We start from the raw sequence: 22,358 nt of genomic DNA, 5'->3' as shown, positions 1-22,358 counted from the left end.
GTGTATACCGACTTTTGAGAGCATAGCATGCAGGCCCACTTGCTACACACACTACTGGTCTGGTAACAGCACGTGTACAGGATTAGATGCTCCTAATCGTCTATGACCATAACAGCTCACCCCCTGTGTACCCTCGTCATCCGGCTGTGACACCATACTGGAATTATCTGTCTTAAGAAACCATGCTTACCCCACACTAAGCAAGCGGCAACCTTCCTTACACAATTAACTTTGACCTACCAATACATTCCACGGTAAAAGGCCCCCTGGCAAAAGTTACCATATCCGAGTTACACATATATTAGCTGTATATTGTTTCCGCTGCGACCACAGTGCATGTTACAGCCCTGATTTTCGCTAAGCATGAATAAACAAGGCTGAGAAATATCTTTAAAAGATCACAAATGAAAAGTGCTTTTCTTGTGATGTTGGCTACATTTATACGTACAGGGACCGACATTTCATTTATGTTCATACTGTGTTAAAATCATATCAAATCATATCACTTTACATAGCACCAGTTGCCTTCCATGACGACACGTTCACCTCATTAATTACTCTCCACAGCTTGTTGCTTCTGAAACCATTTTACACGGAGGAACCTTCTCCGGTCTCCCATCCGCTCTCTGCCCTAGCTGTCCCTGCTTAACTTTTGTAAAACTCGCCGGGTAAAAGGAAAGCAAGAGCCGAGCCCGTCCCAAAGTTTGTTGAAAACAGGAGGGAAACTAAAATGCCCTCTCTGAAGATCGAACTCAGGACCCTCAGACTATGAGACTGACGCGCTGCCTACCGCGCTAAGAAAGGCTGCACCAGGACAATTATCACCGCTGAGTCCAAGACTTAGTCGTGAAATCAAAGCCTCCCGACTCAGCCCAAACGAGGAGCCACAATTACCCCCCCGAAACGGACAGCGCACAAACTCACTCTTATCCTGATCACAGCCGCTTATTCCCGCTCGCTGTGGCCCGTTTTTCTGTGTCCTTGTCGGCGGTGCGCTCTCCCCAGCCTCCCCGGGTTCGCAGGGTCCCTCCGTCAATGTGACCGATCTCCGGTCGCTTGCCGCTACTACTGCCCCACAACGAACTCGCGTCGGCTCCACCACGAACTCGCGATTCTCTTCCCGTAGCTGATCCCACACTGGAAAAGGAGACCTGGAAGAAAAACAAAAGGGAAAATTACACAGCCCCACGGTGGGGCGAGGAGCGAGCCTGGGGAGAGCGGGCACAAAGAGGCCGCTTCCCGCGCTCCCCAGGCTCTTAACCCCTTCGCAGCCGCGGCCCCGCCCCCTCACCCCGGAAGTGCTCAACTACTTCCGGGGCGAGGGCGGGGGACAGGCGACCACGAAGGGGAGCGGGGTGTGGGAGGGGCCGGGCCCCGCCATGCCTGCGTGGGGGCCGATTGGCCCCCCCTTCTCTTAATTGGCGGAAAATCCAAGAATAGAGATGGACGTGTTCATTGCTCCTACACAAGGAGTCATGCTAATATACAGCCTCCTCTCGGCTCTCCCAGCAGCTGCAGGTGAGGGAACTGAGTCATGCGAGAATAACAGATTTTATACAGAGCATCGCACAATGTTCTTCTTACGGGTCAACTAGACTTCCACACGATAGATGCTAGATAACTACAAGCACTTTTTCGGATAGGGAAGTGACAGTCTTATCAGCTGTGTTATTATAACGCACGCCGTCCCTCCCTCTTATCCCCCCTCCCCCGTCCCAAGTAAGCACCTTTTCACATAGATGCGTTTCCCCGCACAACTGCGATTATTTAGCACCTTATATCCCAATAGGGAACGGTATATACGGTGGTGACGTAAACCGACTCAGCTATAGCTACATAGGGTATGCCACATGACACACTCAGCCTTTCATCCTTTCGAGGTTAATGCAATGATGGCAGTGCGCTGGATGATAACATCTACTATGTAAGCACAAACGCACAGTTCGCTTTGAGCTCTGCATTACAGGCTCCTAGATGCAACTATTTTATACATTTAAACTTTCAAAAACAACGCCTACGCAGCACATCCTACCTGGGGTATCTGTCCTTCCGGCATCTTCCGTGCAGCGCCTATTGGATGCTGGATTTCGCTCTCCTTCAACACTCTCGCACGCCCCCTGGAAGGCACCCACTGTAGAAGGCAGGCACTATCAACTTTACAGTTAAATCGCATGCATGCAACGCGTCATTTCATTAAGCATGTGTTCGGTTACACCCCCCTGCTGGCAAGCCTTACCCTTCGGGTAAGAGTGGTTGTGCAATGACGCTGCACAGTCAAGGAGGGGATTTTGAAGGAATCTGTTACGAGTCACGATGCCAAGATCCATCAAAATTAATTTAAATATATCCCAACCCCAGGCGACACACGTACACCTTAGCACAGCGCTCCTTTTTTTCTTGGGCTCAGCTACCGCTTTAGCTGTTGGCGGCGAGGCGAGCTCGCGCTGGTCTTCTGGGAGTTGCAGTCTTTAGCAGCATGTGACTGCGAGGATGTCAACAACACTGCCTCTGCAGTGCTAGGAGCCAGCAATGACTCATGAGCGCATTAAATGATGCGCACAATAAGGGGAGTGGGGGGTTATAGAATCGGAGGTGAATATTATCAAAGTACCCTGTTAATTGCTTCCTCCTAAACAAAGGAAAACACATACATGAAAAATAAAACAAATGACTAATGATATAGTGAACAAGCCGTGAGCGTGCACGCTCCCGAACTTCCGGTTTCGGGATGTGAACGCTCACGGCTGTCGTGGGGCGGGACTTCCGTCTTTGCGGGAAGCCCGAGGCCATGGAGTGGATGGCCCAGAGGACCGGTGGCAGTAGAAGTCAGGAGTGGCGGCTGAGGCCGCTGACACGGTAAGTGGGGCTTGGGGGGCTTGGCGCATGTGTGTGTCTGCGCGCGTGTGTGAGTGTGTGTGTGTTTGCAGTCTGCGCGTGCGTGTGTGTGCCTTCGGCCGGCCTGCAAAGCGCGTCCACGGACCCTGGTAGGCTCGTGCACCCCTCTTGTCTCCCTTGGGAAGCAACTCGGCCGCAATAGGTCGAGAGAGCTCGACCTAAAAAGCAGCAACCATGGCTGCTGTACTATAACTATAATCCTTTCCTTTCAACTTCTTTCACAGCCTTCCTTTGGCTAACTGGATTCTGACCTGGCAGCAGCATGGGCATTTTGCACTTCCATGTAACACAATGTCCTGCCCTGGACCGAGGCTGGAGGAGGCCACCACATGCTTTGCCAGCCCAGCCCGCCTATTGTCATTCTGTATGTGGCAATCAGCCCCACACAGAATGATAATGGGCGGGGTGGGGCTGCTTTTGTGCACAGGGGAGTGCGAGGCGGGCCCCATGAGGGAGCTGAGGCCTTTTGCAGGGAACAGCTCTGTTCCCTGCAATGCCTAAAATGATGGCGGATGGTTGGGTGATGTCCTGCCTGAGGATGAGCCCGGCGTCAGGCCTCCCTCCGGGATGCATTTGTGCACATGGGCGTGCGCAGGGTGGGCAAGGAGAGACGCTCCAGGGGGAGAAAACGCCCCTCCTTGACCCTCCCCTGTGGACACACATGCTGGTCGGCACTCGTGGAGTTTTGCTGTGTAGAATTCTGAAGATTCAGTGAAACTCCACAAACAGACAAAATAATGCTTGTATGCCTATTTGTGTCGCTTCTCAGGGTAGCGCGTAGTCTATGCAAATGGCAAGGGTGCGGCCACTTTGTTTTATCTGCTTTCTGTTCTGTGCATGGTACTGGGCCTGCTTTTTCAAACTGCCTTTAATCTCTTCCAATGCTCCCTCATCCCACTCATCCACCCCTCATGTACGTCTTTTGATTAGTGTGTGTCTTTCTGTGTGTGTATTTGACATTTTATCTTTTGTTAAACTTTTTTCCGTGATTTAATTACTTTCTTTGTTTTCACTTTCTTCCTTATATTCTACTTTCTTTAGTTCTTCCATTCTGCTTTGCTGATTTTTTTTCTTACTTCTATTTTTTTAATCCCATAGCACCAAGTCTGAACTGCAGGCCTGGTGAAGGTACGTCCTGCAGGAGCATCAGCTGCTGCAGGAGAGAGTGCGCTGGTGCGTGCTCCAGACCACTAGGGTGCAGCTCAGGACACAGCAGCTGATGTGTCGCTGGGCGGACATGCTACACCTAGAACAGGGCCTGCTCAACCTGCTGGGAGTTGAGGTTGTGGGGCTGCGTGAGCATTTATTTATTGTTTTGTTTTCTAGAAATGCACATTTTTTTATAGCCTGCTGCTTATGCTCAGAGGTAAGTTATATTTACACTATGAATAACATCTGATTCTACTTGAACTAGCAAGGCCATCGGAGCTAACCACTCGTACTCATCAGCTTTGGCTTGAGCTGATTACTTAAGAAGTCATGCAGATTCCTGTGACTAAGATAGAGGTAGTATGTCAGTGAGTTAGTGTTCTTGATGCCTTTCTTTATGTAGCTCATACAGTCCCAATCTCTCAGTGATGTTTAGTATCTATGCATTGAAAAGGATGACTGAGTTGGCCCGTTAACAGGGGTTGAGAAGCAAAGATCATTCTTTGCAATGCAGTTCAAAATATAGTTTATGTTTAGGAAATTAAGAATATGTTTTAGGATTAGGAAATTAGGAATAGGCCAATTCAATACTACTATAGGTGGAAGATCCTTCTTCTACATCACCGTCAAGACCTGGAACACCCTGCCTACCCACCTCCGACAATCCCCATTGCTGATCCAATTCCGGAAGGATCTCAAGACCTGGCTCTTCAACTGAACACCATAGCGCAAACGGCACAGCAGCCCCCCCTCCCAGTGCCTTGAGAGCCTCACGGGTGATTAGCTGTGCTTTCCAAAGCCTGATTGATCGATAGGTGATCTGATTTAGAAAAGTACAATACTACTGCATCTGCCTGTCAAAGATTAACTGTAACATTAATCTATTCTTTTTATCTTCTTTATCTCTTAAATAAGCACCCAAGGGCAAGTGGGCATCACAGGTGGGTGAAGGGGCTGCCACCGCCAGTGCCTTGGCAAGAGGTACCACCACCACCAGCGTGCAGCCGATGGGCCTGCTGGCCCCAGTAAGTCCTGTTATTTTTACTATTTCCCTTACTTTTACCTCTCCCCACTATTAGAATCATTTTGCCTTGTGTATTTTAGTATACTATCTCCTGTTTTTTTCAACTCCTCTAGCTAATTATTGTTAAATTCATGTTATCCCTACATTATCATTTTTTACTATATTTCATGTTTCTGTAACTGACTTCCCTTCTGTCTGTACTCTCTAGAGTTTGTCTGCTGTGTGAGTAATCTTTACCTCTTCCCTTATATATATTGTGGGTACATAAGACTAAGAGAAAAGTTTTGTGGTACTCAACTGTGATGTTTGCAGGCCTGAGTCAGCTATTATTCACCCACGTTTGTTGAGAAGGCTTTCTTGCTCATGCTTAAACAGTCAAAACAAGAGAGTGGCCATGCCCTTGGACCACCCTCATGTTGAGTTTTCATTCTTTTATACAGTATATCAACAGTTTCCATGACAGTGCTGCATGGCAGGAAAGGATAAGATCCCATTGCATTTGCCAACCAAGACCACATGTCCTTCATTGACCATTCCACCCCTTCATTTCACTTCAATGACGCAGAATCTTCATAGCTCCCCCCCTCCATTACAAAAAGTATTTGGTTGGTTTGACTACCTGGCTTTTCTAACATTGTCAACCAACAAACCTCCCAAAGTGATAGTTTTGATAGACAATACTGGTAACTGAACTGTAGTGCGCTATTGTGGTGGTACTTTGTTAAAAAATAATAGAAATGACTCTAAAATGTGCAATTTTTTTCAAGCTGCACAGATCCCCGCGGTCAGCAGCATCATCAGCGCCGGTGTGATGGAGGCAGCCGAGGAGATGATTGGAGGGTGAGCCCCAGGGGTGGCAGGGACAGTTGGTGGTAGTCACATTGCTTACTTATTGACAAATTCATTATACTGTATTTGTTAGGCGAGGCAGCTATCCCGCCCATCATCATTCATCACCTCACAGCCCATGGCATTTCGCCTCCTGTGACCTAACTGCAGCATGGTTCAATTTGACACTGCTGTGTTGGCTGTGCAATGTGCATCTGCTTCAGTTAATTTGGCCTTTCAAAGTTTTTGTTGCTTTAAAAACTGAAAATAAGGTGTGTGTCCCAGTGCCCACTCAGTCACCTCCTACTAGTAATAGCACTCCATTAGTCTTTCCTAAGTTATGTCCCAGCCTATCAATAACATTGAAAAATCAGTTCCTGGCATGTGCACATTTTTCTGGCCAAGTTAGTTCTGTATATATATTTCATGGCCTCCATAACATATTTACGCCTGTTCAAATGTTTCCTTTTCATCATTCGTTAGCTACAGTAACTGACTTAGCCAAAGTTTAGCACTCTAACTTTCGCCCTCACCGTGCACTGCTAATTATCCCACATATTGCATCACTCATGACATCGTCTATGACATCATAATTACCCTACATATTATATCACTCATGACATCTTCTATGACATTATTGATAAGATCACTGCAACATTTGCTGTAAATTATTGATGAGAAAACTATGCATGGCAGGGGTGAAAGTTATAGTTACGTTAGGGCACGAGTTATAGTCACTCTAACTGCTGAACCTATACGGTTTAATGCGTGTATAATCTGAACCTATCTATAACATCCCTTGTAACCTTTAGTTTTTGAGTATGTATATATATATATATATATATATATATATATATATATATATATATATATATAAGCTGTGTTACTTGCAATAAAGTGGCTTCCGACTGTTCCCCTGCTGGGTCCTCATTTCTTATCCTCGGAGAAGAATGCAATGTCCATATATATATATATATAACCATTCCACACCACATCCCAAGATCCAGTGAAGAGACCAACAGCAGGGTAGGTATGGAGAACAACTTTAATCCATTTGCACAGGCGAGTAACAGTCCGATAACCCTTCAATGGGCGAATGCATTTCGGCACGTTGTCTGCCTTCTTCAGCGCCAGGGTAGTGAATAATACAGGGAGGGTCGTGTTTCTTAGGTTAAATACCTGCCCCCACCTGATTGGTAGCTTTGAGCCCCGCTTCTTAAAGGTATATACCTAACGCGTACAGCCTGAGGTAGGACGTGATTAGTAACAACCGCCTACCAGTCCCAGCATGCATTAGTCATGTTTGTTATCCGGCTATAGGTTGATGCGTGGAGCGGAACTTGATTGCTGTGGGGCGTCCTTCTTAACCCATGCGCATAGGATCACGCCGTCTCCATTTACCCCATACCGCTTCACCCTGATGTCACCGGGATTCCTGTGGGCGGGAGTGAGGCTGACATCAACACCTCACCCGACGTTAGGCTTTCATTGAAGCCCCTACACCGCCGAAGTCCCGAACAGCCAGGGGGACTCTGATGATTCCGGTACCCCGGAGAAATCCTTAGTTCCAGTAATTGCAGAGTCAACTTCATGAAGCGGGGGTCTCTTAGCGCGTTTACTGGAAAGCGCGCTGAAATATAACCATTCCACACCACATCCCAAGATCCAGTGAAGAGACCAACAGCAGGGTAGGTATGGAGAACAACTTTAATCCATTTGCACAGGCGAGTAACAGTCCCATAACCCTTCAATGGGCGAATGCATTTCGGCACGTTGTCTGCCTTCTTCAGCGCCAGGGTAGTGAATAATACAGGGAGGGTCGTGTTTCTTAGGTTAAATACCTGCCCCCACCTGATTGGTAGCTTTGAGCCCCGCTTCTTAAAGGTATATACCTAACGCGTACAGCCTGAGGTAGGACGTGATTAGTAACAACCGCCTACCAGTCCCAGCATGCATTAGTCATGTTTGTTATCCGGCTATAGGTTGATGCGTGGAGCGGAACTTGATTGCTGTGGGGCGTCCTTCTTAACCCATGCGCATAGGATCACGCCGTCTCCATTTACCCCATACCGCTTCACCCTGATGTCACCGGGATTCCTGTGGGCGGGAGTGAGGCTGACATCAACACCTCTCCCGACGTTAGGCTTACATTGAAGCCCCTACACCGCCGAAGTCCCGAACAGCCAGGGGGACTCTGATGATTCCGGTACCCCGGAGAAATCCTTAGTTCCAGTAATTGCAGAGTCAACTTCATGAAGCGGGGGTCTCTTAGCGCGTTTACTGGAAAGCGCGCTGAAATATAACCATTCCACACCACATCCCAAGATCCAGTGAAGAGACCAACAGCAGGGTAGGTATGGAGAACAACTTTAATCCATTTGCACAGGCGAGTAACAGTCCCATAACCCTTCAATGGGCGAATGCATTTCGGCACGTTGTCTGCCTTCTTCAGCGCCAGGGTAGTGAATAATACAGGGAGGGTCGTGTTTCTTAGGTTAAATACCTGCCCCCACCTGATTGGTAGCTTTGAGCCCCGCTTCTTAAAGGTATATACCTAACGCGTACAGCCTGAGGTAGGACGTGATTAGTAACAACCGCCTACCAGTCCCAGCATGCATTAGTCATGTTTGTTATCCGGCTATAGGTTGATGCGTGGAGCGGAACTTGATTGCTGTGGGGCGTCCTTCTTAACCCATGCGCATAGGATCACGCCGTCTCCATTTACCCCATACCGCTTCACCCTGATGTCACCGGGATTCCTGTGGGCGGGAGTGAGGCTGACATCAACACCTCACCCGACGTTAGGCTTACATTGAAGCCCCTACACCGCCGAAGTCCCGAACAGCCAGGGGGACTCTGATGATTCCGGTACCCCGGAGAAATCCTTAGTTCCAGTAATTGCAGAGTCAACTTCATGAAGCGGGGGTCTCTTAGCGCGTTTACTGGAAAGCGCGCTGAAATATAACCATTCCACACCACATCCCAAGATCCAGTGAAGAGACCAACAGCAGGGTAGGTATGGAGAACAACTTTAATCCATTTGCACAGGCGAGTAACAGTCCCATAACCCTTCAATGGGCGAATGCATTTCGGCACGTTGTCTGCCTTCTTCAGCGCCAGGGTAGTGAATAATACAGGGAGGGTCGTGTTTCTTAGGTTAAATACCTGCCCCCACCTGATTGGTAGCTTTGAGCCCCGCTTCTTAAAGGTATATACCTAACGCGTACAGCCTGAGGTAGGACGTGATTAGTAACAACCGCCTACCAGTCCCAGCATGCATTAGTCATGTTTGTTATCCGGCTATAGGTTGATGCGTGGAGCGGAACTTGATTGCGGTGGGGCGTCCTTCTTAACCCATGCGCATAGGATCACGCCGTCTCCATTTACCCCATACCGCTTCACCCTGATGTCACCGGGATTCCTGTGGGCGGGAGTGAGGCTGACATCAACACCTCACCCGACGTTAGGCTTACATTGAAGCCCCTACACCGCCGAAGTCCCGAACAGCCAGGGGGACTCTGATGATTCCGGTACCCCGGAGAAATCCTTAGTTCCAGTAATTGCAGAGTCAACTTCATGAAGCGGGGGTCTCTTAGCGCGTTTACTGGAAAGCGCGCTGAAATATAACCATTCCACACCACATCCCAAGATCCAGTGAAGAGACCAACAGCAGGGTAGGTATGGAGAACAACTTTAATCCATTTGCACAGGCGAGTAACAGTCCCATAACCCTTCAATGGGCGAATGCATTTCGGCACGTTGTCTGCCTTCTTCAGCGCCAGGGTAGTGAATAATACAGGGAGGGTCGTGTTTCTTAGGTTAAATACCTGCCCCCACCTGATTGGTAGCTTTGAGCCCCGCTTCTTAAAGGTATATACCTAACGCGTACAGCCTGAGGTAGGACGTGATTAGTAACAACCGCCTACCAGTCCCAGCATGCATTAGTCATGTTTGTTATCCGGCTATAGGTTGATGCGTGGAGCGGAACTTGATTGCTGTGGGGCGTCCTTCTTAACCCATGCGCATAGGATCACGCCGTCTCCATTTACCCCATACCGCTTCACCCTGATGTCACCGGGATTCCTGTGGGCGGGAGTGAGGCTGACATCAACACCTCACCCGACGTTAGGCTTACATTGAAGCCCCTACACCGCCGAAGTCCCGAACAGCCAGGGGGACTCTGATGATTCCGGTACCCCGGAGAAATCCTTAGTTCCAGTAATTGCAGAGTCAACTTCATGAAGCGGGGGTCTCTTAGCGCGTTTACTGGAAAGCGCGCTGAAATATAACCATTCCACACCACATCCCAAGATCCAGTGAAGAGACCAACAGCAGGGTAGGTATGGAGAACAACTTATACCTATATATATATATTCACTGAAAAAAACATAGGTTTCACACCAGTTATAGTTAGCTGGAAATTTTACTTGCATAAAACCAATGAAATTCCCACGTTATAGTTAGTTGGACTCTCTATAACTTGCGCGTGCAATGCACTGCTGATGACGTCACATATTACATCACTCATGACATGGTCAGTGACATCACTCATGACATCACTGATGACACCATCCAGTGAATGTGTTTTTTTCTGAAAAATAAATATTAGTGAGTAATGTTTAAATATTTAAATATATGTATTAGTGTTTCACTTTGTGTATAAGTGGCTGCATGGGTTGGTGAGTAGGTACATGTGTATGTATATGGGTTATTAGATGTTTTTCTTAGTATCAGTATGAGTGTTTGTATGGTTTGGTGGAGGTATTACTTAGCACATAGATGCATGAATGACTGACTCTCTCTTTGTATGTGTTTTGAAGACAGCATATGTGCAGGACTGTATGGGTGGATGACTGTGTATATGTGTGTGTTACTGAGTGAATGAGTGTCTCACTAGTTTCTTTATCAGTAACTACATATGTTTTAATCTAGTGTATGTGACTATTGATCTATGTAAGTAAGTATATCTGAGAGTAAGAGATTGTAAGAGTTTCTATTTAAATTAGTATGTGTTTCTATAAGTGATTGTTTAAGAGAGTAAGTATGTGTAAGTTTCCTTAGAAGTAAAGTGGTAGAGTGTGTATAGCTGTATATGCAAATAAATGGATGTTCAATAGTTTATTTGCATGTGTGAGTATGTGTGAGAGTATCTTTAGGATGACTGTCGGTGTGTAAGAGGATGTATAGGTGTATCACTTCAGATGAAGAGTGAGTATATGTATGAGTGACTATATAGAACTGTTGGTGAATGAGTGGATGTGTATATAAATGGTGGACTTATTGAATTGGTTGTTGTAACTGGTATGGGTATCTCCATTTTTTTGAAAATTTTAGTTTCTATTTTTGAATATGTGTTTCAAGGGTTACATTACAGTGAAAGGAGGTCTGTCACTCTGTCACAAGGATGGTGTCATCAGTGATGTCATGAGTGATGTCACTGACCATGTCATGAGTGATGTAATATGTGACGTCATCAGCAGTGCATTGCACGCGCAAGTTATAGTGAGTCCAACTAACTATAACGTGGGAATTTTATTGGTTTTATGCCAGTAAAATTTCCAGCTAACTATAACTAGTGTGAAACCTATGGTTTTTTCAGTGAATTTAATAGGTTTTTTAAATGCTAATTCCTAACTATAACTGGTGTGAAACCTATGGTTTTTTCAGTGAATTTCAATGTTTTTTTTATAGCAAATCTTTATAGGTATAAAAAATAATACATTTTAAAACGAATTTTATATTGTATAATTATGTAAAAAAAAAAAAATTTTTTGTTTATTTTTAACCCCGGGGCGCTCCCGGGGCACGTACCGGGGAACGCACGGGTAAGCGCAATGTTACGGCGCGCCCCGGGGCGCGTACCGGGGAGCGTCCCGTTAGCGCTATTCTCGCGAACGAAAACAACATTGTGACGTTTCGCGTAAACGTGTGATGCGTCATATGACGCACTGCGTAGGCGCACCCGGAAGCACGCAAGCGCATACGATGGCGCATGTCCTGACGCGCTTACGCGACGCGCCCTCAGGCGCGCCCCGGGGCGCATAGCGTAAGCGCGTCGGGTCATGTGACCTCAAAATAACACTTTTGATTGGTTCACAAGAGTTTTGTTTTCCAAATGATGAAAGACCCCTCCTTTTTCCTTATTCTCACTTTGTTGTTTGAGTGAAGTAGACCTGCATTCATTCTGAGAGAAATGGCTTCACTAGTAGCAGCTGCAGGTGCATCTGCACCACCACCACCTCCACCACCACCACAAGGACCACCACAAGACTACATTGGTGGTCAAGAAGAAGATGAGGACGAAGAGGAGGAGAGGCACTTTCTGCGTGAGGACAATCCCCCATACAGACCCAAAGGACATTTTATTTGGCAGTTTTACAAGATGCCAAGGGGTGCAAAAAAAGTGAATGCAGCTAAGGTGACTTGCCTCATCTGTGGCGCAGAACTGTCAAGAGGGAACCCAAAGAAGAAGTACTCTTTTGGGAACCACACTATGATCAGACACATGCAGAGGAAGCACCCGATCAATTATTCGGCAGCCGAGGTCAGGGAACTGACCAGGAACCCTCCCCATCCTTCTTCTTCAAGGGCCTCCAATCAACCCACTCCATCGGGTGAAGAGGCTAGCGAGATGGTCCCTAATGTACAAATCAAGTTTGCAAAATTTAAATTTGTTTGCATATATTGCAACAAAACAATTTCATATGGTGAGCAAAGCATCACTTTACTCAATCGAGCTGCAGACAACCATCACTGCAGCAAGCAACTTTAATTTTTTTCTACTTTTTTTTGCTCCAGTTGAGCTGTTTGCAATTCCCTGTGTTTTGTTTGACTCCAGAAAAACTAAAAAAATATATAAAATTGTTCAGAAAAGCCAAAAAAATAAAAAATGTTCAAAAAAACAATAAAAAAAATATAAAACAACAACAATAAAAAAACAGTTCTTTTTAGAACTACCTCTAATTTATAAAAAAAATACTACATTTTTTAAAACCTCTGTCATTCTTTTTTCCCCATGGTACGCTCCCCGGTACGCTCCCCGGTGCGCGTACCGGGCGCTCCTCCCGCGAAAAGCGAAAAAATAAAAAAACATTTTTTTTACCCGAGGGACCCTTTTATGGACCCCACATCAAACCTAGGGGGTCAGGGGGGTCTACCCTGCCCCCTTTTGGTTATTTCCCCCTTTGTTTTTACCACCTCTTGTGTCTCGATCCTACCGAGACACAAGATGGCGGCTGCTCCGGACTGTTTCGAATGTTTACAGACACCCGAGAGCCAATCAGCTTTCCATGCGCAAGTCGCGTGGCGCGCCCGGAGCGCTCCCCGGTGCGCGTACCGGGGCGCAGCTATAGATATATAAAAAAATTTGAACTTAAATTACTCAAAATCCTCTGGAGCACATATCTTGAGACATAGCAAAGGCACATCGGGCTACCAGTCCCTACAATTTTGCCAAGTTTGGTGAAAATCCATTCAGCCGTTCGAGCTAAAAGTGCGACCGACCGCCCTATGGAAATTAACATGGGGAAAACATGTTTTGGGACCCCCTTTTATCTCGGCCCCCTCTTGACGAATCCCCCCCCAAACTTTCAGGGAAGGACCGGAGCGCCGCGAGGCAAAGTTGCTGAAAGTTTCAGGCAGATTCCTCCACCGGCGCCAAAGTTATTCCAAATAGAATGTTGCAATTTCCCTATGGAAATCAATCCTAACTATAACTACCTACTGGCGACAGTAGGTAATATGTATATGTATATATATATTCACTGAAAAAACCATAGGTTATAGACCATATATAGTTAGGAATTAGCATTTACAAAACCTTGAAAATTCACTGAAAAAACCATAGGTTATAGACCATATATAGTTAGGAATTAGCATTTAAAAAACCTTATTTTACTCACACAAAACCATTGAAATTCCATATATAGTTAGTTGCACTAACTATATATCGCGCACCCGCAATCCACTGCTGATGATGTCACATATTACATCATTCATGACATGGTCAGTGACATCACTGATGACATCACTGATGACATCTCAAATGACATCACTGATGACATCACTGATGACATCATCCAGTGACTGTGTGTTTCTGTAAAGTTTAAATATGTTTTACATATTGAAGAATGAGTAGATGTATAACTGTCTGGACGAAGGATTTAGTAGGTGCATGACTGAATGTATGAGTGAGTGATTAAATGTGTCTCACTGAGTGCATGGGTTAGTGACTAAACTGTCTTAATTTGTGCATCATTATGTCTGTTGTTCTGTAAACTGCTGCATGTGTTGATCAGTAGCTATATGATTAACTATATGGGTTATTGATTGATTGTCCAAGTATTTGTATGGGAGACTGAGTGTGTGTGTGGCTGTCTGGGAGGTGTGTGACTCTGTGCAGATCAATGTGTACTTGTATCAATGATTGTATAAGAAAGTAAGTATGTGTTAGTATATGTTTGAAAATGTAAGGTGCTCTATGTTTAACTGTATAGACAAGAAAATGGAAGTGTGATTGATTCTTTACAGGACTGACTAGGTGTGTGAGTAACTCCATGGATGAGTGGCAGAGTGTGAGTGTCTGTATAGGTGTATGAGTGCATATGATAGTGTTGTAAAGATGAGTGATTGTATGTATGAATGATTGTATGGGTGAATGAGTGAATGTGTGTGTAGACGTAGGAATCAGTGAGTACGTATGTAGTAACTAGTATTGGTGTGTCAATGGTTTCAAAAATTATACTCTGTATTTAACACTGGGTGAAACAGAGGTTATATTAAAATGTGAGGAGATGCATTGTATTGTCACATGAATGATATCATCAGTGATGTGGTCATTGATGTCAAATGAGATGTCATCAGTGATGTCATCAGTGATGTCATTTGAGATGTCATCAGTGATGTCATCAGTGATGTCACTGACCATGTCATGAATGATGTAATATGTGACATCATCAGTAGTGGATTGCGGGTGCGCGATATATAGTTAGTGCAACTAACTATATATGGAATTTCAATGGTTTTGTGTGAGTAAAATAAGGTTTTTTAAATGCTAATTCCTAACTATATATGGTCTATAACCTATGGTTTTTTCAGTGAATTTTCAAGGTTTTGTAAATGCTAATTCCTAACTATATATGGTCTATAACCTATGGTTTTTTCAGTGAATTTCAATGGTTTTTTAATAGCAAATATCATAAGCTGTCGAATGTCAAGTACGTGGTAAGTGAAAACATTTTCGTGTTTATGCACACTGATCTGCTTTGAATGGTGCCCCCCCCCCTCATTTCTATTAGGAGTACTCTCTCTTTGCACATAGTGAAGGGTAGTTAACGCAGGCCTTTGCCCCCGTTGTAATACGTCGTGCCTGCTTCTCTCTCCATTTGGTTGATTGTTATCCAAGTATTTACTGTTTTAGAATTGGTTCTCTTTGGTTCATTCTCTATTTACAAACAAACACAGAGTCGCAATACTCTGTTTAGTCTTTGCAGATAACGAAAAATCGTGTAAAAAAAAAAGAAAAGGAATCGAGCAAAATCAGTAGGCCACTAATGGGATCTCTTTTTCACCTCGCTAAAATAGAAACATTAGGAACAACCCCTCATGACAAATACAAAACTAGTGAAATGAACTGAACTCCACACAATGATGGCTGCAAAACAGCTCGGCTCCGCCACCCACCCCGCCCAAAATAACGATAAAGAGCGGCTGCCATGATTGGTTGCGGAATGGCCACGACGGAGCTACGAAATGGTGCTGCTCTCATGCTAACCCCAGCTTCAGTCTGAAACATCCAGAAACACTGTAGACTACCAATTCGATCAGTTCCGGTAGCGCCCCAATGTAACCCGGTAGAGAAGAACTAGCCCTCCCCTCTTTGACTAATGGTTCTTGTTGCCTGTCCCTTCTGTTGTCATTTAACAGAACTATTTAGCCTGCTGAAAGGGGTTGTGTTCCGACCGCTGGTTGGTGGAGACATTTTGACTATATTCTGGACCTGCGTTGTCGCGTAATGCGTCATATGACGCGCCGCGTTAGCGCATCCGGAAGTCATCCGGGGCGCGCAGCGCGTAACGTAAGCATAACAAGTCATGTGACTTGTTAATAAAACTTTTCATTGGTTCATTTTACTTTTCTTATTCTAATGATGAAAGGCTTGGTCATATGACCTAAAAATTACGCTTTTTATTACTTCCGAACATTATTTTTTCTTAAATATATGTTATAATGTTCCAGGCTAATGTACTTTCCTGGAAAATTTACAACTGTCCTGCAAGTAAAATATATTCTTTTTTCGAGAAAAAGAGCGTTTCTTCGTCCCATGACGGAGCCGTTCATCAAAAGAGGGTCGACCTGCTGTCTTAGTCGCCGATACGCCTGAATATGAGATTCTTATCGATCACTTTATGTTGCAGGAATAGAAAACACAACAGCCCTTGACCATTTATCTTTACTGCGTTCCTTCGTATTATACCTTTTACCCTTCATGTAATTGGTCTGCTTTATTTCACTTGCCTTTTAATGATTCTAAAACAGTGACTATTATTAAAAACTTTACCAATGTATATACTACTACCATGTTTTCTTTTAAAAACCTTTATTGTGAAAATTTCATTATACAAATACGAGCCTATAACCACGTGGGCCGGCCACGGAGCAAACTGTAATCGTATATGATGAGTAGACATTTACACTGTAGAGGAACGTAACGGGCGGGCCATTAGGTTGCAAGAACTAAGGTGTCTAACAGTTACGGAATCGGTGGACGTACATTTTATAATTAAAATACGACAGGGCCAGTTACAATAAAATTATCTAGATATACATTTGCGGGCAAGTACCATGGGTGACGTTAATTCGAACTTTCAATAGTACAGTAATCAATAACACATCAGAACTTAATATCAATAGGGATGTCGAAATATTCAATCAATTCTCGTCCCCGCCCGCCATGTGCTTCAAAACTGCATACGTATCTCGTGATTTCAAGGTTCTGCAACTAGTACACAACAAGGAGTTACGAGTCCCATTTATTCCGGCGCCATTTTGGGCGAGGACGGGCAGGTCCAGGATATAGTCAAAATGTCTCTACCAACCATCGACTATGATGATGTTCATATGCTGTATTTATTAGAGTAACACTCATCTGTCCACATGAAATTAATTTGCCACAATCTAAACATGTCATTTTAATCTTTCCAAAGTTCTTCTAAATATTTGGGACCGTTTCCCTTGCCTCTGATGCTGTCAGTGCCACTTCTTTGATGAATGTACTAGCAGGTCAGGGGTTCTCCTCCAAATCTCTCTTTTATGCAGCACTATAATTAATTGGTGCCACCTCTCCATATGACGATGCATGGTATAGTTACCATAACTATATTTTTTTTCGGTTCCTCTGGAGAGTTCATCGTGGCAGATGAAGCGTGTAACGTACCGGGCATTTACCTTTTTTTGCATGTACAGGAAAGGAAAAAAAAAACGAGCGTCCGAGTTCTAAGGTGTCCCAGGGCCATTTTAGTGGACCAGGCCCAAATCCAAAGAACAGGCCGACATTTTGAGAGTCCTGTTGCAGCCGCCTGTCGCTGTAGCATCAAGAGCAGCCGAAACTCAGCTGAATGGCAACTGAAACGGTAAAGGGGCGCCCCACTACAGCAGACGAGCCTCCACCTAGGAAGGCCCGTTCACGCCGCCCCCCCCCTTCGGGCACCCCACGCCGTTATTCGGAGCAGTATTGTAGGATGGCCACACCAGTGCGGCAACTTGCTAGACATCACCTCGGTGGTAACCGAATCTCAGCGCCTTTTGGTGTCTTCTCTTCAGAAAATATTGTTGCGCTGCCTTTGGCCCCATTCGCACATCGGTCCGCTACTGACGCCATCTCACAGGCTAATGGGGCGCCCCACGCCGAGTTTCAGCATTGTAGGATGACCACACCAGTACAGCAACTTGCTAGACACCACCTCGGTGCCATCCGGATTTTGGCATCTCAACGCCTAGTGGTGTCTTCTATTCGGAAAATATTGTTGCGCTGCCTTTGGCCCCATTCGCACATCGGTCCGCTACTGACGCCATCTCACAGGCCAACGGGGCGCCCCACGCCGACTTTCAACATTGTAGGATGGCCACACCAGTGCACCTTACTAGACACCACCTCGGTGCCATCCGGATCTTGGCGCGTTGTGCTGCCTTCGGCCTATTCGCACATCGGTCCGCTACTGACGCCATCTCACAGGCTAATGGGGCGCCCCACGCCGAGTTTCAGCATTGTAGGATGACCACACCAGTACAGCAACTTGCTAGACATCACCTCGGTGCCATCCGGATCTCGGCGCCCCACTGCAGATGAAGTGCCTCTCAACTATGAAACCACCACGGTGACATCCGGATCTTGGCGCGTTGTGCTGCCTTCGGCCTATTCGCACATCGGTCCGCTACTGACGCCATCTCACAGGCTAATGGGGCGCCCCACGCCGAGTTTCAGCATTGTAGGATGACCACACCAGTACAGCAACTTGCTAGACATCACCTCGGTGCCATCCGGATCTCGGCGCCCCACTGCAGATGAAGTGCCTCTCAACTATGAAACCACCACGGTGACATCCGGATCTTGGCGCCTTGTGCTGGTTCCGGCCTATTCACACATCGGTCCGCTACTGACGTCATCTCACAGGCTAATGGGGCGCCCCACGCCGAGTTTCAGCATTGTAGGATGACCACACCAGTACAGCAACTTGCTAGACATCACCTCGGTGCCATCCGGATCTTGGCATCTCAACGCCTAGTGGTATCTTCCATACAGAAAATATTGTTGCGCTGCCTTTGGCCCCATTCGCACATCGGTCCGCAACTGACACCATCTCACAGGCCAACAGGGCGCCCCACGCCGACTTTTACCATTGTAGGATGGCCACACCAGTACAGCAACTTGCTAGACATCACCTCGGTGCCATCCGGATCTTGGCATCTCAGCGCCTTGTGGTGTCAGTCAGAAAATATTGTTGCGCTGCCTTTGGCCCCATTCGCACATCAGTCCGCTACTGACACCATCTCACAGGCCAACAGGGCGCCCCACGCCGACTTTTACCATTGTAGGATGGCCACACCAGTGCCACAACTTGCTAGACACCACCTCGGTGCCATCCGGATCTTGGCATCTCAGCGCCTTGTGGTGTCTTCTATTCCGAAAATATTGTTGCGCTGCCTTTGGCCCCATTCGCACATCGGTCCGCTACTGACGCCATCTCACAGGCCTACAGGGCGCCCCACGCCGACTTTTACCATTGTAGGATGGCCACACCAGTGCCACAACTTGCTAGACACCACCTCGGTGCCATCCGGATCTTGGCATCTCAGCGCCTTGTGGTGTCTTCTATTCAGAAAACATTGTTGCGCTGCCTTTGGCCCCATTCGCACATCGGTCCGCTACTGACGCCATCTCACAGGCCAACGGGGCGCCCCACGCCGACTTTCAACATTGTAGGATGGCCACACCAGTGCGGCAACTTACTAGACACCACCTCGGTGCCATCCGGATCTTGGCGCGTTGTGCTGCCTTCGGCCTATTCGCACATCGGTCCGCTACTGACGCCGCCTCACGTGCCAACGTATTTTCTCCGCATTTTATACCCTATGCCGCATAACAGGTCATGTGACTTGTTTATAAAACTTTTCATTGGTTCATTTTACTTTTGGTTTCCTAATGATGGAAGGCTTGATCATATGACCTAAAAACAACACTTTTCATTGGATGAAAACTTTTTTTTTTTCCCAAACGATGAAAGCCCCACCTTGTTTCTGGATGTTTCAGACTGAAGCTGGCGTCAGCATGAGAGCACCACCATCTCGTAGCTCCGTCGTGGTCATTCCGCGAGCAATCATGGCAGTCGCTCCCCACCAGAAGCCTACAGGAGTCGGGGGCCCCCAAAACTTTTGATGAATCCTCAAGGCGGAGGGGACGCTTTCGAGAATGGGATCCAAGACCTAGCAGACAAGCGTCCGATTTCCAAGGTGTCCCAGGGCCATTTCAGTGGACCAGGCCCAAAAAGGAAACAGCCTGCCGCCATTTAGAGAGTCCTGTGACAGCCGCCTATCGCTGCACCGCAAGAGTGGGCGCAACTCAGCTGAATTGCGGCTTTTGACACAGTGGACCAAAAACGGACGGAATGGCAACTGAAACAGTAAAGGAGCGCCCCACTACAACAGATGAGACTCCACCTGGAGAGGCCCGTTCACGCCGCCTCCCCCGGGGCGCCCCACGCCGTTATTCGGAGCAGCATTGTAGGATACCAAAACCAGTGCGGCAACTTACTGGACATCACCTTGGTGCCATCGTTCTGCTGCCTTGGAACTATTCGCACAACAGTTTGCTACTGATGACCCACCCCCCGCGACGCCCCACGCCAGAAATCTGGACGTTGTGCTGCGTTGGGACTATTCGCACAGCCGACCGCTACTTCGTTGTTTTTCCCTAAAAATGTTTATATGTTATTACTGTTTTTGTTTTCTTGTATATATTTATAAGTTATTAAAGTTTTATAATCTTACTACTTTGTCGGAGTGCTATATATTTTTAATGTGACACATAATTGTAAAAACTTTGATGTACAAAGAGTCATCCCTGGAATCTTCCGCTTCAGGCTCGGTCCCCTCCCCAATCACAATACAGGATGGTTTTCAGATAATAGGAACGCGTCTGCTGTGACGGATCTCATCGAGTGTGGGCCTTGATCTACTATAACTCCTTTGAAGAGGGGTGATTCTTTACAGCTGGGGCCATAAACTACATCTGCAGGGCTAGCTGATACCCTAGGACCAGCCTGGACAATCGGACACAGAGGAAAAGGAGTGTCAGAGGGTGCGGTAGTGAATAGGGCGAAAGGGAGGTGTCGGGCGGGCACAGGGTGTGATTCTCAGGGAAGAGCAGCGCAGATGGGGGGAGATTTATTACCCATGCATAAGACAGAGAGCGGGGGTGACCACTGCCTGGGGGAGATGCTTGCGAGGGTGGGGAGCCATGCTAAGGATCGACAGCGTGCACAGAGTGGGTCTGGTCAAGGCATCTAAAATGACTGCCGTGCACGACAAAAGTGTGGCATTTGAAAAAAGACAAGATGGCGCAGACAATGTTTTTCAACACTTCCTGATTTCCTTCGAATCGAACGTTAACAGACGTTGGGGCATATTACCAAAGTTAAGCGATATTTATCCCTAACGATGCTTAGCAACGATTTTTTTACCGCTAAGCATCGTCAGAAATTATCGCAGATAAACCTTGCTATTATCAAGGTTTATCGCAAATACGATAAAAAATGACCGCAATGCATTAATATCGCTGAAAACTCAGCGATATTCATGCATTACCGAGCTAATGCTCTTAGCCATGTTATCCACCTCCCATTGGATAACATGGCTAAGAACTGCTCAGGGCAGGTGCTAGCTTTTGGAGATATTCGCGCTTATCGCGAATATTTCCAAAAGTTGATAATAGGAGATAGCGATGTTAGCGACTGTTTCCAGTCGCTAACATCTTGGCATGCCCACTTTGCATGTCATTAGTGATAAATATCACTCACATGCAAAGTGGGGCCCAAGATGGTCGCTATCTCCTACTAGCCGTCGCTAACTGGTGTTAGCAACAGCTAGGTAATACAGATATAATTTTGTCTCCGCGAAGCGGAGGGCTGTTACAGAGATATATCTTGTTTTTGAACGTTAATTTCTCAAAATCCACTGAAGCACATATATTGAGACCTAGCAAAGGCACATCGAGCTACCAGTCCCTACAATTTTGCCAAGTTTCGTGCAAATCCATTCAGCCGTTCGATTATTATTATTATTTTTTTTTTTTGCCCCGCGGGGCCCTTTTAAAACCTCTACATCAAACCTAAGAGGTCAAGGAGGATCTACTATGCCCCCTTATGGTCATTTGCCCCTTCGCTTTGGCCTCCTCTTGTCTCTCAATCCTACCGAGAGACAAGATGGCGGCCGCCACGGACTGTTTGCAATGTTTACAGACGCCGGAGAACCAATCAGCTTCGCAAACCTCCGTTACGCGAAGCGGAGCGCTGTTACAGATATATATCTTTTTTTGAACGTTAATTTCTCAAAATCCACTGGAGCACATATATTGAGACCTAGCAAAGGCACATCGGGCTACCAGTCCCTAATATTTTACCAAGTTTCGTGCAAATCCATTGAGCCGTTCGATTATTATTATTTTTTGCCCCGCGGGGCCCTTTTAAAACCTCCACATCAAACCTAGGGGGTCAGCGAGGATCTACTATGCCCCCTTATGGTCATTTGCCCCTTCGCTGTGGCCTCCTCTTGTCTCTCGATCCTACCGAGAGACAAGATGGCGGCCGCTACGGACTGTTTGGAATGTTCACAGACGCCGGAGAACCAATCAGCTTCGCTTCACAAAGCTCCGTACCGCGAAAAGTCCGCGAACCGGAGCGCTGCCCGG

This window comes from Lissotriton helveticus, chromosome 5_1, assembly GCF_964261635.1.
Source record: "Lissotriton helveticus chromosome 5_1, aLisHel1.1, whole genome shotgun sequence".
Taxonomy (NCBI): domain Eukaryota; kingdom Metazoa; phylum Chordata; class Amphibia; order Caudata; family Salamandridae; genus Lissotriton; species Lissotriton helveticus.
Note: the sequence above shows the minus strand (reverse complement) of the source record.